We start from the raw sequence: 18,423 nt of genomic DNA, 5'->3' as shown, positions 1-18,423 counted from the left end.
AATTTGCTTTGCAAAGCACACCATCTTGGCAGAAATGTCAGTCCAATATTTATTCTAAATAAAGCAATATAAGACATATTTTTAAGTAACAGATAGTCATCAGGACCAATGGTGGAATTAAATTGAATTAACAAGCTATTGTGGGATATGAGAAACTACAATTTTAAAAGATTATCAGAGCTAATAAATAGTGTAATGGTAGAATGCTATGAAATAATGACATAAACAGTAAACATCGCTCAAGAATTAGGCCTCAGGCCTGACTATTGCCTACAAGGCTTGCAGATTCATGCAGTTCCTCATTTGGCCTCGCAAGGGCTGAATGGACCCTGTACCAAACTGCCTTGCCTTAGAAAAAAAATCTGTTGTGATACCACGAATCAAACTTAGGTACTTCCCACACTACAGACCGCAACACTAAGCATTTGGTTACGGAGGGGGTCAAATAAGGAAGTAACCAATTATCATCATCTGTTATTTTTGTTTTAAGCATTGGTCACACCTGACAACTCTCTGAAGCTAAATGTATCTGAGGGCTGCAAGGAGGATAATCATAAGTAAGTATTATTTACATGTATTATAGAAATTTCATTTAATTATTTTATCTCCATCAAGGTAAGAACATAGGAGGTAACTACTACTGAATTTGTTGACATTAATGTAATTGCTGCTTCACTTCATCACTTTCACGAACATTTGCCAGAAACTGTTTTGATTTAAAGAATATTGATATTAATAAATTTTGCTCAGAGCAGCACTTGAGACACTTATGCAACAGAAGTAGTATTTCACAGTAAGTCCTTTATAACAGTAAGTATATACATATCACCTTCACAAAATGTTAACCTCTTCATTAAAAATCTGGAAGCTCTGTGTTTGTGTAATCAGTTTCTTATCAGTGGAACATTTCCAGACTGGCTAAAATATGCTGAAGATAAGCCTCTTACAAGAAGGGGGATAAAGAGATACCACCAATTTCACTTTTGCTGGCCTTTTCAAAAATATATGAGAAGGTCATGATCAAGTGTCTCCTTAAGCATCTGACTGCAAATAATACATTATACAAACAGATCTCCCGAGCAATACATTTCTCCCCGTCCAACAACAATATTCTTACCCTCAGACCACACAGAAGCATCCCCCTTGTCACCCAATTTTATCCTGGCCTCGAATACATCAATAAATTACTCCGCCAGGGATATGACTTTATCAAGTGAACCCCTGAAATGAGATCATCCCTTGACAAAATTCTCCCCACACCACCCAGAGTTGCCTTTCGTCATCCCCCTAACCTCCGTAACATCCTTGTTAAACCCTACAATATTCCCAGACTGCCTTCTCTACCCAGCGGTTCCTACCCCTGTAACCGACCCCGCTGCAAAACCTGCCCCATGCATCCCCCCACAACCACCTACTCCAGCCCCGATACTGGTACAACATACACAATTCAAGGCAGGGCCACATGTGAAACTACACATGTCATTTATCAGCTGACATGCCTGCACTGCACAGCCTTTTACATTGGTATGACAACAACTAAACTGGCTGAGCGCATGAACGGACACAGACGAACTGTCCGCCTAGGAGATGTCCAATACCCAGTAGCAGAGCATGCCCTCCAGCATAATTCTAGGGACCTAGGAACCTGCTACACCGTATGTGCCATTTGGCTTCTCCCACCCAACAACAGTCCCTCTGAACTGCGGAGATGGGAACTTGCACTCCAGCACATCCTTTCATCCCACCATCCCCCTGGACTGAACCTACGTTAAACAACCTCACTCCCATTTACTTTTCAGTCTTCTCCTCTTTCCCTTTCCTCTTTAGCCATTCATGCATCTTTTCATCCTACATCTTTATAATATACACCTCTTTATTTCTGTATGCATCCTCTTTGGTTTGAAGCTGGCACAGTACCTACAGTAGAATGTCTTTGGCTTCCCTCTGACAACCATGCCTCCATCCTTGCGACTTTCCCTGTTTTCCTTTCCCTGTTGCTTCATAACCTGGGTTGTGAGTAACTAAATCCACTTTCCCTTCTTCCCTTTCTTTCCCCTCTCTCCTCCCTGATGAAGGAACATTTATTCTGAAAGCTAGGAACTTAAATTTTCGGTTGTTTTTTGTGTTTCTATCGGCTGCACTGAGCTGAGGAATGTACTTAATTTATTAGATAATAAATTAGAGGCTAAGGCTACTGTCATTTTCTATGTTCTGTCAAAAGCATTTGACTTGTGAACCACAGCATTCTCTTAAGTAAATTAGAATATTACGATGTCACTGGCAATGCTGCAAAATGGTTTGAGTCTTATCTAACTGACAGGAAACATAGGGTGTCATTGCAAATTACCTGTCCAGTAAGCAGTCAGTCTTCATCTAATGGGCATTAATTGCATTCGGTATTCCTTAAGGTTCCATCTTGGATCTCTTTTTTTTTCTTATGTACATTAATGACCTCTTGTGTTTTACATTCTGAGATGTTAAGTATGTTTTGTTTGTAGCTGATACGAACATTGCAAAAAGTAGCAAGTCAAGTACAGATTTAGAAATAGCTACTAATCAAATTTTAACTGACATTGACAAATGGTTTACAGCTAATTCACCATCATTCAACTTTGAAAAGACTAATTATATGCAGTTCAGAACCTGTAAGAGATTTCCTTGCAGCATATGTATAACATATGAAGACATGCAGATCGAAGAGGTTGACAGTGTTAAATGTCTGTGATTACAGCTTGATAATAAATTCGGGTGGGAAGGACATATCAAAGAATTGCTGTGGCACCTAAACAAGTGGGTATTTTCAGTGAGAATTATGCCAAATGTAGAAGATATAAATATAAAAAACTTGCATATTTTGCTTACATTCATTCTATTATGTTATGTGAGATCATATTCTGGGGTAACTCATCAAACCGAGCAAAAGTTTTTTGCGTGCAAAGGCACGTAATAATAATAATCATTTGTGGTGTAAATTCAAAATCGTCATGTAGAAACCTGTTTAAGGAAATTTGTATTCTAACTGTTGCTTCTCAGTATATTTATTCCTTAACGAAATTTGTTGCATGTAATATACCTCTATTTCCAACCAATAGCTCAATGCACAGTATCAATACTAGGAACAAGAATAGTCAGCATAAAAACCTAAAATCACTCACCTTGGCCCAAAAAGGGGTCCAATATTCAGGAATACACATTTACAATAAATTGCCAGTAACTTTTAAGAACTTGGGTTCAGATAAAACAAGGTATAAATAGAGTTTGAAAGATCGTTCGGACTGCAACTCCTCCTCTTTCTATAGACAAATATCTTAGCAGAGACTGTTAGACCAGCTTAAGTAAAGATGTCTGTTAGATTTCAGTTCCAACAGCTTTTGGTCATAACAGTCAAGATTAGGTATTTTTTGCGCGATAAATTTATTAAAAGTACATAACTACATTTCATTCTGACAATGTATTAATTCTGTAAATATTAGTAATTCCAGTTTACTGTTATGTATGTACATATTTTGACAATATCATGACAAATGATCAGGGTAGTATCGTTTTTTATGTAATATTTTCTGACAAGTTCCACACCCACGAGAATCATCTCATTTTCTGGGTTGATGAAACGAAAACTGAATCTAATCTAATCTTCAAACATATGGGGATGGGGATGTGTATGAGTGAGTGCTCTAGCACAGCTGTGGCGTGCTAGGAGAAATTCTAGCCAAACTTGAAATGTACAGAGGAATACTATGGGTATGAGACATTCCTAGCAACCACCTCATGAGACATCAGTAGTAATTTCACTAAACAATATTCATAACATACAAGAGTAAATGATACACAGGTGACAGATGTGTGCAATGTTGCTGAAATTTTCAATAATCACTTCATAACTGTTACGACAAGATGGGGTTGTCATGTTCAGTATATGCTGCCATGGAATGTCCTAGACCAGTCACTACAAATAACTACAATAATATGAGTATGACCCTCACACCACCACTAAAAGTAATGTCCACCGTAAAATCCTTAAAATATATATAAAAAATGTAGTATCTATGATAATATAACTGATTAACCAGTGTGCTTGAGTTTAGTGACATTTTAAGTTATTTGTGAAACCGGTCTTTTATCAGAGGAACATTTCCTGAATGGTTGACATATGCGAAGTTAAGCCTTTGTACAAGAAAGGAGATAAAGGAATACCATCAAACTTCTGTCCAATTTCACTTTTGGCCCCATTCTCAACAATTTCAGAAAAGATAATATACAGTCATCTTTTTAACCATCTGACCACAAATAAAATATTAGTCAAGTCACAATTTGGATTTCTAAAAGTTTCTGATATTGACAAGCCTATCTACACGTACAGTGAGAATGTATTTAATTCATTAGACAATAAATTACAGGCTACTGGTATATTTTGTGATTTGTCAAAAGCATTTAACTGAGTAAATCATAATATACTTTTAAGTAACTTAGAATATTATGGTGTAAGAGGAAATGCTGCAAAATTGTTCAAATCCTGTATCTCTGACAGAAAACAAAGGGTGCCAACAGGAAAGAGTCGTGTATTAAACTATCAGGCATCATCAAACTGGGACCCACCAACATGTGGTTTCCCCCAAGTTCCATCTTAGGGCTCTCACTTTTTCCAGTGTACTAAAATGATCTTTCATCTTTAAAATTGCCAGATTGAAAGTTTATTTTGTATGCAGATGATATAAACATTGCAATAAATAAAAAATCATGTATGGCCTTAAAAAGATCACCTAATGAAATTTTCATTGGTCAGTTCTGTCACTAAACATTGAAAAAATGTACTATATGCAGTTCAGAACTTTGTAAAAGGTGTCCTACTAGTATATGCCTAAAATATGATGATTAGCAAATAGAAGAAGTTGACAGTGTTGTTATATTCTTGGGATTAAAGCTTGATAATAAATTTAACTGGAAGGAACATTCCACAGAACTGCTGAAGCACCTAAACAAATCTCTATGTGCTAGGCGAATGCTGTCAGACGTGATATAAAAATAAAAAAGCTACCATACTATGCTTACTTTCATTCCAGAATGTGATATGGGATTATTTTCTGGGGTAACTCATCAAGCCAAGCTAAAGTTTTACAAACCCAAAAATGCGAAATATGAATTATTTGTGGCGTGAAATCAAGAATTTTCTCCAGAGGTTGTTTGAGGGACTGGAGATACTAACTGCTGCTTTATAATATATTTATTCCTTAACCCTTTCCAGCCTAGTGATGCCATATGGCATCATCATATTTAACTTTTTCCCAAGGCCAAACTATTTGTCCAAAGATTATAAACAAGTGTGCAGGGCTTTCTAAAGTTCATATAAATATAAATATAAATTAAGGCAGGGAAAAAAACTAACTTGAGCATTAGTGTCATGCAATATTTTGTGTAATGTAATATCTTGTACAGACATCTTTCATTAACCTGACACAGTCCACATCATTACGAAGTGTCGTATTCATGATCTATGGAACAAGTATTAACCTAATCTAATCATTATTCTTAGGTTGGCTACCATGAATTTGCTAAAACAGAGAGCACCAGGTTACAATGCCTTGACAAATGTATTGTTGCATGGTACCTACGGTACAGTGCACCCAGCTGGACTTTCAAAATATTATATCAAGGTAAAGGAAGCAAACTAATATAAAAGTTGCACTAATAAATTATTGTTGAAAGTGTAAATTAACTAGTAAACACTTTGAAAATAATGCTAGTTACGGAAATTTTCTGCTTGGAAGTCACAAACGTGTGATTCCATTTGGCATCATTGGGCATTTGTCATGTTACCAAATGTAGTACATGGAATAACTTCGACTAAAGTTTACCAAAATGTGTAACTCTAATATTTTCAAGTTTCTTTTAAAGCTTTATTATACTAACTAATATCAATATGTTAAAATTGTTATTGATATAATTTGCCAGTTTTTTTGCTGCTCTAGTAAAAAATTCCTGGTTAGTTTACCAGATGATTCACAATTATAAATCTTTATCAGAAGAAGAAATATTGCTGCTTCCCGAAGGTGATTGGACCTTGATATGTCTGATGTGGAGGAAGAGATTGAAAATGCTCGGCAGCAGGACCCTACTACACTGGATATACAGTATCTTCAAGGCATGGACCTTGATGTGGTTGAAATTCTGGACCCTCAAGCCGATGATGATGATGATGATGATGATGATGATGTTCCCTTAGCTTCAAGATAATTTGCACCAAGTCATTCAGCTCAGAAAATTCAGTGTGGTACACACCAGGATCTTCGGTGGAGAATGAGGGACATTGAAGAAGTGGACACATCATGTAATGCAATTTTTTTTCTGACCCTCCAGGAGATGAACTGACACCTTTGCAGTATTTCAGAACAATGTGTAGTGATGACATTATCCAGAACCTAGTCGAGCAATCTAATCTATACTGCACACAGAAAACAGGTGTATCTTTAGATACAAATGTTCGTGAAATAGAAAAGTATATAGGGATAAACATTCTAGCAGGTGTTGTGAAAATGCCTAGTTACAGAATGTACTGGGCAGAGGCTACAAGATTTTCTCCAATAGCTGACTCAATGCCCAGAAATAGGTTTGATAAGCTAAGAAATTATTTACATGTGAATGACAACACTAAAACGAAACAAAGAGAGGACCCTGATTGTGACAAGCTGTTCAAGGTGAGACCATTTGTTTACAAAATCAAACAAGGTTTTTCAGTTATTGAACCTGAGGAATATCATTCAGTGGATGAACTAATCATTCCTTTCAAAGGTCATTCATCCCTGAAACAGTATGTAAAAAGCAAACCAAAGAAGTGGAGTATAAAAGATTTTCCCTGTGCTGGTTCTAGTGGAATTGTGTACGATTTTGAAATATACCGAGGGAAAGGAACTGTACATAATGATACTGGTCTTGGTGTAAGTGGTGATATTGTAGTAAGGCTTGTGGAAGGACTGCCAAAATATAAAAAATTTAAAGTGTTTACAGACAATTGGTTCAACTCTTACAATCTTATTTCTGCCCTGAATAACTATGGCATTTTGGCAGTTGGAACTGTTAGACCCACAAGACTTCAAGGCTGCAATCTAAAAGCAGACACTGAGCTGAAAAAGTAGGGACGAGGATCATACAGAAAGGAACATCATAGCGCTGAAGTGGTATGATAACAAGTCTGTCGTTCTTGCATCATCATACAAAGGAGTAAGTCCAGTGCAGCCAGTGAAACGTTGGTCAGCGGGAGAACGAAAATATATTGATGTTCCAAGGCCAGACATTGTTAGAGAATATAACCGTTCGATGGGAGGAGTTGACCTGCACTACATGCTGGTTGCTTTGTATAGGAGTAATATTGGTGTGAGAAGATTTTATCTAAGGGTCGTATTCCACCTCCTTGACATGTGTGTTGTGAATGCGTGGCTCCTATACCGCCGACATTGCAGACAAAGAGGAATAACCAAACACATGTCTCTGTTCATTTGTAGGTCTGATGTAGCTCATGGACTACTAAAAGGAGGAGACATTTTGGTAAGAAGAGGAGGACGGCCATCAGATGACAGTCCATCGCCTCCAGTTGTGAAGAAACGAGCCCCGTTGGTTAAACATAAAATTGTCCTGAAATGCAAGTTTCATTATTGTATGTACTAATTTTTCTTTAATAAACTGCATCGAATTGTGTAATAAAATATTCATTCAAGCTGCATTACCAAGCACTGTGATATCCCAACCACCTGACTGAAGGAAACAAATACTGCCCAATGATGCCATATGGAGTCATCCCAAATTTCCCTCCAAAAACAAAAAATAACAAAATTTCCTATAAATATATATTATTCCAATCATTATGTATTGAAATACGCGAAAAAATATTTTTTCCCCACAAGTAAATAAAAGTTGGGCTGGAAAGGATTAAGGAAACTTGCAACTTTCCTACCACCTCCCCCCCCCCCCCCCCCCCCCTCCAAACCAACAGGTCAGTTTGCGCATTATTACTAGAAATAAGAATAACTTTCACTAAGATTTAAAGTCACTTACTGTAGTTCAGAGAGGTGTCCACTATTCAGCAACACACATTTTCAATAACATGCCAGAAGCCATAAAGAGTCTAGCTGATAATAACATCCAGTTTGAGAAGAGTTTAAAGGATTTATTGGTGGTCAACTCCTCCTATTCCATTAATGAACTTCTTAGCAGAACCAGTTGATGTGTGTATGGTATTAATAATATCACATAATATGAGTATTACATACACTCTGACTGATGTACAAATTTTGTATAGTAATGTGACCACTGTAAATAAGTGCTGTAAAATGTTCTTTATTTTGTTTTACTTTATTTTTTAAATTAATGAAGCGTGGCTACAATAGCCAAAGAATTATCATATGCATCTAAGCGCATCAAAAATTTAATGTTTGGCAACAAGTTTTATAACCTTTTAAATGGAAATATGCTTAAGATTTTGGGTTTTTTGACCGACTTCACATCCACAAGGGCAATTTCATTTGTAATCTGTGACAGATACATTAGCATATTTGTTGTTATTCTGTAAAGACACACACACACACACACACACACACACACACACACACACACACACACACACACACACACAACTACATTGTCATGGCCAACCACCATGTCCCAGCATTTACACATGAGTGTGGTGAGCGGTTGTGTCGGGTACAGTAGCTGAGAGAGGCAATGAGATAGAGTGATCGTGGGAAGGCAGTGGCGGAGAGCAAGAAGAGGCTGAGGAAAGGGAGGCTGACAGCTGGAAGGGAGAGACACCAAGTGAATGGGATAGGAACGAGGCTCCAGTAAGTCCATGCTGGTGCAGGTAAAGGAAATCGAGTGTAGTCCACAATGAAGCGAAGGAGATAACTGGAAAGGGAGGGGTAAAAGTAAAACAACAGAGAATGAAGTCGACTACACAGAGGTAAAAAGGGTCATTATTGATTAATGGAGTGATGTGGAGACTGCAGTAAGGGTGGGTGTGGGACAGGGGTTGGCGAATATTAAAACCGGGAGGATGTCAGAATCGAAGGCTGTGTTGTAATGACAAAATGATGATGTGCATCGTCATAATCACAGAAGGTAGTATATGAGAGGAGAGGGGGTGGGGGATGGGGAATCCAGAAGACAGAGCAACAGGTTCCACCATTGGTTAGTCAACTCTTCTCTTGGCAACAGTTTAGCACTGACCATTGATTTCGGAGGATAACTGGTAGGTCATACCTAGCACTCACAAACACAGACTGAAGCGTGAAAGTCCCAATGATGTCTTACATCTAGCTGCAATAGTGGGTGGGCAAGAAAATGGAAAAAAATGAACACAAATTAGTGTCAAATCCACACTTTTTGGGGTCAATGGTCTAACTAATGATAGCCTTGACGACATATGTGTCAAATTATTTTTATAGTGAATATGAAAGTGTTTTTCCTTCTTAATTTATATACTGTATGTCTACTGCTGAAATATCAAACAATGGAAAACCCAGGACGAACTGTAACAATATTATGAAAAGGGAATTTTCTACTCACCATATGGTGGAGATGCTAAGTCACAGATAGGCACTACAAAAAGACTGTCACAATAAGCTTTCGGCAAGCAAGGCCTTCGTCGGAAATAGACACACACACACACACACACACACACACACACACACACACACACACACACACACACACACACACACACACAGGCGCACGCGTGCAAACGCAACTCTCATGCATGACCGCAGTCTCTGGCAACTGAAGCCACAGTTTGAGCAGCAGCATCAGTGCATGATGGGAGTGATAACAGGGTGGCGGTAAGGAGGAGGATGGGGCGGAGAGTGGGAAGGATAATAGAGTAGGGGTGGGGGACATTGAAGTGCTGTTGGGGAGCGCGCAGGGACAAAGAGGGTGCAAGGTAGGGCAGGTACGTGCAGTAGGGAGGTTAGACGGATAGGTGCAATGTTGGAATGATGGCTGTGTAGTGCTGCATTTGGAACAGCAAAGGGGCTGGATGGGCGAAGACAATGACTAGTGAAGGTTGAGGCCCGGAGGGTTATGGGAACATAGGCTATATTGCAGGGAAAGTTCCCACCTGTGCAATTCAGGAAAGCTGGTGTTGCTGGGAAGGATTCATATGGCACAAGCTGTGAAGCAATCATTGAAATGAAGGATGTCATGTTGGTCAGCATGCTCAGCAACAGGGTGGTCTACTTGTTTCTTGGCGACAGTTTGTTGGTGGCCATTCATGCGGACAGACACTTTGATGGCTGTCATTCCCACATAGAGTGCAGCACAGTGAGCCCTACGTTTGATGGGATAGGTGATGTTTGTGACCGGACTGGAGTCAGTGATGTTGGGAAGATGTATGGGACAAGTTGCGAGTTCACAAGCATTTCACTCTCATTTAAGTATATGGCCGAAAGAGTCGGCCTTCAGGAATTGTGAAACGAACCCTGTCGTCCAGGGGCGGATGCCACAAAGAGCGCAGAGTCACCAAGAGAGGGGAAACTCACAGGCGTCTGTTGTCTATCGACGCCCAAGTGCTGTAGTGTGCGAGTGAGACAGACAAGAACCTCCGTCATAGGGAAACCTAGTAGAAGGCTTTTGTGGCCAAGGAGACGTAGCAGTGTTAAATATGGTGGACCTAAGATCGGCCATAAAGTGAAACATTTATAAAAAATATTTAATTCTGTAGTAGTGCAGGGAATCAAACCACAGTAATTTTAATCTGCCATCCACCATAAAATTTTATGGTGATCCCAATAAAACTTGAATATTAATCATATCTATAATAGTTTAGGATTTACTGTTCAAGTGAAATTAGCAAGTTGTGTAACAAAGACCTGAATGCTGAATTCTGAACATTTTGGTCGATCTTAATGATCGACATTTAATATAGAAGCACCTCATTGTTGTAAATATCAATTCTGTAACTTTATTTGTTTAAAAGATATAGAAAATTTAAACTATCAGTATTTTCAGTTAAGCATCAGATCATAATTTCCTCCACACAAAACACAATGAACGATGACAGCATAACACCTTGTTGAATCATTGGGTAATAGAATATTTGTTGTAAAGTTTAGTGCATAATAGTTACTTTTGTTCTTTATTTATTTATTTATCAGAAAGCACATTGGTGCAAGGCTACTGGCTGTGACATTCAAAGTTAAGAAGGAAACTGTATTGGTTTTATGTAAAAGAATTTAACATTTATTATGTAATAGATATTATTGTTACTTTATTTAGAATGTGAAAGTGGTAAAGCTTCTATTATTTAAACACGTTAAAATGTAAAGTAATGTAGGACAAGCTGTAGCCAATCAGATGGACGACTTCAGGAAAGGGAACTGCACTAGTCAGTTGAGCTAAGATGTTTGGTGTGCAGGAAACATGGTGGGAGACAGGCAGAGGGCAGTACTGATCAAGACACCAAAGGGGACAGTTTGGATAGAGACACAAAAACGGTCAGTTCGGCTGGAGACACCAAAGGGTACATTTCGGATTGAGACGTGAAAGCGTACAGCCAGTCTTTAGGCAACTAGGAAGTGGAAAGACTTCAAAAATTTCACATTGTGTGGTATCGCAGGACTTAGTCTCTGAGCAGTGAGCACCCGCATGCCTGGTGTGAATTCTAACTTTTCATGTAAATATCAAGGTGGAGCATTGGACTTGTTCTGTGATGAGAATGTGAATGATAAAATTGTGTCAAATGGATATGCACTCGAGTGTAATAGTAATTCTAAATACGACCACTTTCGCTATTAGTTTTCTTTCTGAATAAACATTATTCTAACCAAATTGGAACTGTGTGGTCTACATCATTTATGGGTTGTTAATTTAGTTCCCAATATTATTATTACAGTTATTATATGTTATATTAACTGTGTATTTCACAAACTTGCCATCAGCCAGACAATTTAACCAAAGGATCACAAGTGTCTAATTTATGGCAACATGTGTGGTTCAACCCCTAGAAGAGTGTGAGCCAAGACATTCTGATGAAGAGGAAAAGATGCGAGCTCGAACATCTATGGGAGCTAAGATGTCTTGCATCTAGGTCTATTACAGGGATATGAGCCATGAGATAAGGGGTTGGGAGCAGGGGTTGTGTAAGGGTGGATGAGTATATTGTGTAGGTTTGGTGGATGGCGGAATGTCGCTGTGGGAGAGGTGGGAAGGAAAGTGGGCAGGGCATTTCTCATTTCGGGGCACGACGAGAGGTAGTCGAAGCCCTGGCGGAGAATGTAATTCAGTTGTCCCAGTCCAGGGAGGTACTAAGTTATGAAGAGAATGTTTCTCAGAAACTGGACAGGAGACTTTGGGAGGTTGTGGGAGAGGGATAGATAAGGTTCATGAGATTTGTTTTAGTATATGGTTGCAAGGATAATTATGGTCTGTGACGGCTTCAGTGGAATCCTCGATGTAGTTCGAGAGGGACTGCTCGTCACTGCAGATGTGGTGACCACAGGTGGCTACGCTGTATGGAAGGCACTTCTTGGAATGGAATGGTTGGTAACTAACGAAGTGGAGGTATTGCTGATGGTTTGTGGGTTTGATATGGATGGATGTATTAATATAGCCATCTTTGAGGTGGAGGTCAACATCTAGGAAGGTGGCTTGTTGGATTAAGCAGAACCAGGTGAAGCAAATGGGTGAGAAACTGTTGCGGTTCTGGAGGAACATGGATAGGATGTCCTCACCCTCAATCCAGATCGCAAAGATGTCATCAATGAACCTGAACCAGGTGAGGCTCACCTGAGCACCTTGCTGGCCAAAAGCTTATTTGTGACAGTCTTTTTTTTGTGTGCTTATCTGTGACTCAGCATCTCTGAGTAACAACTTTCCTTTTCATAATACTGTTACTCTGAAATATTTATTACTTTGATGTTGAACAATAAATAAATAAATAAATAGCCATGTAACACATGGAAATAAGTTAGTACTCAATAAATAAAGAAGAGCTGTTTTTACAAAGATGGGGGCGGGTTGATGCTGATTCCTCTAATCCTTCCATACTGCTTTTCCTTTCAAATTAACAAACATTAAATCAATAACATTTAAATCAAAGCTCTGGATTAAAACAAGCATTAAAATTCCCTACAGAAGGAAAATATTTGTGATAAGGTACATGAAATATATTTCCCCTTCCCTCTCCCAGGATAAGTACATAAAAATAAGTCAAAATCTACAAGGAACTTAAAACACCTGTCCAGTGAATAGGTAATAATGATTAAGTAGCAAAATAAATAAATAAAAAGCAGAGTGAAACATTATACAAAATGGAACAGGCTGTCAGCTGAAAATGACAATTCTGATTTACAACAGTTCCAAGGTCGAACAAATACAAGAAGATGCAAAAATATGCTCCTACATCTACATTTATGCTCTGGAAGACTCTTTGCAATTTTGTGGCATTTTGACAGCTGATTTATTCCATTCGACTATAGGATGGTGTCAGGTAGTGTAGAGGGCAGCTAGGAAGGGCTCACTTAAAGCTAGTCCTTTCATGAGATAATCTCCATCTACCTAGATGTGTCTGATAGCTTAGTTCTTTCATCATCATCTAGATGCTCTCCATGGGTCAGACAAATCTCTCAGCATTCAAACTGCTATTCTTTGTATATCTTTGATAGCCCCATTATTCCTATTTGTTACAGGTCACACACAGCTGAGAATATTCTTGGATTGGTCACATGAGTGTTTTCAAAGCTATCTCTTTCATGGACTGATTGCATTTTCCAAGTATTGTACTAATGAACTAAAGCCTGCCAACTACTTTGCTTACAGCTGAGCCTATGAGATCATTCCAGTCCAAAATCCTTCAAATTTTTATACTCAATTATTTGTGTGAGTTGACAGATTCCAGTTGGGACTCAATGATATTGTATTCAAAGGGTACTATATTTTTTCATTTTGTGAAGTGCACAATTTTATACTTCTGAAAATTTAAAACACTCTGTCAATATCTGCATCATTTTGAAATAATACCAAGGTTTTTCAAACAGTAATTCATCAAGACAACTGCATCATCTGCAAAAAATTTGCTGTTACAATTAATAATCACTGCTGTGTCATTAATATTCAACATGTACAGCAAGGGTCGTGACAAACTTCACCTGAAGTTACTGCTATCTATGTTGATGACTGTCCATCCAAGGTAACAACATTGTGTCCTTGGCAATGAGAAACCCTCAACCCAGCCACAAATTTCTCTTGATATCCCACACAACTGTACTTTTGATAACAAGCATAGGTGTGGTCCTGTGTCGAGGTTTTTGGAAATTAAGAAATCTGCATCTACTTCAATATCTTGAAGAAATGTCATATGAGAAAAGCGAGACACTGAATAGAAAACTAGAATATGGGTGAGCTCCTGGAAAAGCATAGTGAACACATTATAGTGGAAAAGACACACACACAGCCAATGCCCATTACAGTAGTAAAAGTTTATATTCCAAATTGTTCAACAGATGAAGAAGGGATTGAAAAAGTATGGCAAAAAAAAAAAAAAAAAAAACTGATTCAGACAGTTAAGGGAGGTGAAAACTTAATTGTGATAGGGGACTAGTATTTGACAATAGGAAAAGCAACAGACAGAAAAAAAACCACAGACATGACAAAAGTCATGGGATACCTCCTATATCGTGTTGGACTTCTTTTTGCCTGGCACAGTGCGGTAAATTGATGTGCCATGAACTCTAACAATGGCTGGAAGTCCCCTGCAGAAATACCAAGCCGTGCTGCTTCTACAGCCATCCATATTTATGAAATTGTTGTGAGTGGAGGATTTTGTGCATGAACTGATCTCTCGATTATGTTCCATAAATGTTTGATGGGATTCATGTCAGGCAATTTGGGAGGCCAAATCATTCACCTGAATTGTTCAGAATGTTCTTCAAACCAGCTGCAAACAATTGTGGCCTAATGGCATGGCACTCTGTCATCCGTAAAAATGCCATCATTGTCTGGGAACATGAAAAGTCCATGAATGGTTGCAAGTTGTCTCCAAGTAGACGAAGATAACCATTTACAGTCAATGACCAGTTCAGTTGGACTAGAGGATCCAATCCATTCCATGCGAGGACAGTCCACATCATTATGAAGCTGCCACCAGCTTGCACTGTGTCACGGTGTCTTATTGACATGGCTTTGTGGGGCTGCACCACACTCAAACCCTACCACAGCTCTTACCAACTGAAATCATGACTCTGACCTGGTCATGGTTTTACAGTCATTTAGGGTCCAACTGATATGCTCATGAGTCCAGGGGAGGCCCTGCAGGTGATGATGTGCTGTTAGCAAAGACACTCGCATCAGCTGTCTTCTACCATAACCCATTAACGCCACATTGCACTACACTGTCCTAATGGATATGGTTGTCATATAACCTACACTAATTACTGCAGTTATTTAATGTAGTATTGCTTCTCTGTTAGCACTGACAACTCTACACAAACACCACTGATTTCGTTAAGTGAAGGCAGTTGGCCACTGTGCCACCAGTGGTGGAAGTTAATGCCTGAAATTTGGTATTCTTGGGACAGTCTTGACACCGTGGATCTTTGAATATTGAAATCCCTAATGATTTCCATAATTGAATGTCCCATGCCCCAAGTTCCAACTACCATTTACACATTCAAAGTCTGTTAACTCCCGTCATCAGGCCATAACCACTTCGAAAACCTTTCACATGATTCACCTCAGTACAAATGACAGTTCTGTCGATGCACTGCCCTTTTATACCTTGTATACACAATACCACCATCATCTTTAAATGTATATATCACTATCCCATGAGTTTTGTCACCTCAGTGTAGTAGCAGAATATGGAGAAATTAATTAGCAGGTGTACCAGTATGAAATGAGCATTAAGATACAAAGTGTCGATAGGGAACATTTGTTGTGAACGAGCCTTAATTTTTTTTGTTTGGTTGGTATGACATCTGTCAAAGATATTTAGTATACATCAAGTCATGGAACAAACAACATCCTATGTTTCCATCGTGTTAACAATGTCGAATTTTGTACCAGAAAGTGATGATTTGTGGAAAGCATTAATTTTTTGTTTTCATTTGAAAAAAAAAAGGGCTGTAGAGTCGCATCGAATGCTTGTCGAGGCATATGGTGATCATGCTCTATCAGGAGCAACATGCAAAAGATGGTTTCAACGGTTCAGAAATAATGATTTTGATGTAAGAAATGATTAACGTGGAAGACCACCATAAAAGTTCGAGGACGGCACATTGCGAGCAATACTGGATGAAGACGTTACTTTGAGTCAGAAGCAAATGGCAGCAAAAGTTGCACAACAAACAATTTCTGACCGTTTGAAAGCTATGGGAAAGATCCAAAAGTGTGGAAAATGGGTGTCACATGAATTGAATGAAAGACAGATGGAAAACCGAAAAACCATTTGTCAAATTTTGCTTCAAAGGCATGAAAGAAAATCAATTTTGCATCAAACTGTTACTGGCGATGAAAAATGGATATATTTTAAGAATCCTAAATGGGATAAATCATCGGCTAATCCGGGACAACCATCAACATCGACTGCAAAACCAGATCGATTCGGCAAGAAGAAAATGCTCCTTTACTACTTTAAGTGCCTCATTTCCTTATCTAATTCCCTCAGCATCACCCGACTTAATTCGACTACATTCCATTATCTTCGTTTTGCTTTTGTTGATGTTCATCTTATATCCTACTTTCAAGACGCTGTCCATTCCGTTCAACTGCTCTTCCAAGTCATTTGCTGTCTCTGACAGAATTACAATGTCATTGGCGATCCTCAACATTTTTATTTCTTCTCCATGGACTTTAATACCTAATCCGAATTTTTCTTTTGTTTCCTTTACTGCTTGCTCAACATACAGATTGAATAACATCAGGGACAGGATACAACCCTGTCTCACTCCCTTCCCAACTGCTGCTTCTCTTTCATGTCGCTCGACTCTTATAACTGCCATCTGGTTTCCGGACAAATTGTAAATAGCCTTTCGCTCCCTGCATTTAACCCCTTCCACCTTTAGAATTTGAGAGTATTCCAGTCAACATTGTCAAAAACTTTCTCTAAGTCTACAAATGCTAGAAATGTAGGTTTGCCTTTCCTTACTCTATTTTCTAAGATAAGTCGTATGGTCAGTATTGCCTCAACATTTCTGTGGACTCCAAACTGATCTTCCCCAAGGTCGGCTTCTACCAGTTTTTCCATTCGCCTGTAAAGAATTCACGTTAGTATTTTGCAGCTGTGACTTATTAAACTGATAGTTCGGTAATTTTCACATCTGTCAACACCTGCTTTCTTTGGGATTGGAATTATTATATTCTTCTTGAAGTCTGAGGGTATTATGCCTGTCTCATACATTTTGCTCACCAGATGGTAGAGTTTTGTTAGGACTGGCTCTCCCGAGGCCATCAGTAGTTCTAATGGAATGTTGTCTACTCCTGGGGCCTTGTTTCGACTCAGGTCTTTCAGTGCTCTGTCAAACTATTCACGCAGTATCGTATCTCCCATTTCATCTTCATTTACATCCTCTTCCATTTCCATTATATTGTCCTCAAGTACATCGCCCTTGTATAGACCCTCTATATACTCCTTCCACCTTTCTGCTTTCCCTTCTTTGCTTAGAACTGGGTTTCCATCTGAGCTCTTGATATTCATACAAGAGGTTCTCTTTTCTCCAAAGGTCTCTTTAATTTTCCTGCAGACAGTATCTATCTTACCCCTAGTGAGATAAGCCTCTATATCCTTACATTTGTCCTCTAGCCATCCCTGCTTAGCCATTTTGTACTTCCTGTTGATCTCATTTTTGAGACGTTTGTATTCCTTTTTGCCTGCTTCATTTACTGCGTTTTTATATTTTCTCCTTTCATCAATTAAATTCAATATTTCTTCTGTTGCCCAAGGATTTCTACTAGCCCTCGACCTTTTACCTACTTGATCCTCTGCTGCCTTCACTACTTCATCCCTCAGAGCTACCCATTCTTCTTCTACTGTATTTCTTTCCCCCATTCTGATCAATTGTTCCCTTATGCTCTCCCTGAAACTCTGTACAACCTCTAGTTTAGTCAGTTTATACATGTCCCATCTCCTTAAATTCCCACCTTTTTGCTGTTTCTTCAGTTTTAATCTATAGTTCATAACCAAAATATTGTGGTCAGAGTCCACATCTGCACCTGGAGGTAAAATAGCCCCCATTCGGATCTCCGGGCAGGGACTACTCAAGAGGACGCCGTTATCAGGAGAAAGAAAACTGGCGACTGGCGTTCTACATATCGGAGGGTGGAATGTCAGATTCCTTAATTGGGGAGGTAGGTTAGAAAATTTAAAAAGGGTAATGGATAGGTTGAAGTTAGATATAGTGGGAATTAGTGAAGTTCCATGGCAGGATGAACAAGACTTTTGGTCAGGTG

At 38.8% G+C, this 18,423-nt stretch overlaps 1 protein-coding gene across 2 annotated transcripts in view; it reads right to left on the bottom strand.

Moving 5' to 3' along the window:
* LOC126266803 (phosphatidylserine synthase 2-like) overlaps positions 1-18,423 on the bottom strand; it is a 230,830-nt gene that overhangs the window by 16,701 nt on the left and 195,706 nt on the right. The gene's annotated exons all lie outside the window — the stretch shown is intronic.

Source organism: Schistocerca gregaria, chromosome 4 (assembly GCF_023897955.1).
Source record: "Schistocerca gregaria isolate iqSchGreg1 chromosome 4, iqSchGreg1.2, whole genome shotgun sequence".
NCBI classification, from domain to species: domain Eukaryota; kingdom Metazoa; phylum Arthropoda; class Insecta; order Orthoptera; family Acrididae; genus Schistocerca; species Schistocerca gregaria.
The sequence above is the reverse complement of the archived record's forward strand: the minus strand, read 5'-3'. Positions and strand labels throughout refer to the sequence as shown.